Source organism: Lagopus leucura, unplaced genomic scaffold (assembly GCF_019238085.1).
Source record: "Lagopus leucura isolate 7727_CA_CO unplaced genomic scaffold, USGS_WTPT01 Super-Scaffold_810, whole genome shotgun sequence".
Taxonomy (NCBI): Eukaryota; Metazoa; Chordata; class Aves; order Galliformes; family Phasianidae; genus Lagopus; species Lagopus leucura.
This window is the reverse complement of record NW_024962261.1, coordinates 12,360,377-12,361,135: the sequence shown is the minus strand read 5'-3', so window position 1 is coordinate 12,361,135 and position 759 is coordinate 12,360,377.

Below are 759 nucleotides of genomic sequence, written 5' to 3'. Positions count from 1 at the left end.
GGAAGGAAGGAAGGAAGGAAGGAAGGAAGGAAGGAAGGAAGGAAGGATTTTATTTTTAAGGAGGAGGGAAATAATAATAGTGAAAAGAATTGAGAAGGGTTTTATGGTGCTTTTGGTTGTTGTTGCTTGCTTGTTTTTTCCTCATAATCAACTAAAAAATTCCTTAAACTTTCAATTTTTGACACAGCATTATTTGAATGCTAAGTTTTTACAGCAGCTCTTCACCCAGTTTGATCTGGTAGTAGTTGTACTGTCCATTTCCCACAAACGCTTTCTTGCACAACACTATTGACTTAGGTTCGCCTTTGGCCAGTGCTGTAGAGTCAAAGCTCAACCAGCAGCTTTCTGAATCAGCTGCACAGCCCCAGGCATATTCTGTCAGGTAACTCTTAGATTGCAGTCAGAAATACGGAAGCTCATACTACTTCCAGCAGCAGTTGTGTTGTAACAAAATATTTACCAAAAAAGGGCTGCACTGACCCTCACAACTGCATCGTGAGATCTTAGTCAAAAGGTATTAAGGATTGGGGTAACCTTAGCAAGCTGCAGCATTTGTTTCAGGTTGTGTTACAGCATGACAGCAGTGTGTGCTTTAGCTATTTTAATGATATTTTTTAAAGGACATGGAAAACACTGAGAGTTTCCATAAAGCCTTCTGGGAAAGATATGTGGAAGAAAGACTGTAGAAAGAAAACAGACATTTAGAATGAGAGTGTGAGTTGGCCTGCACAGTAGAAGAAACACAGTGGTGAGCTCAGC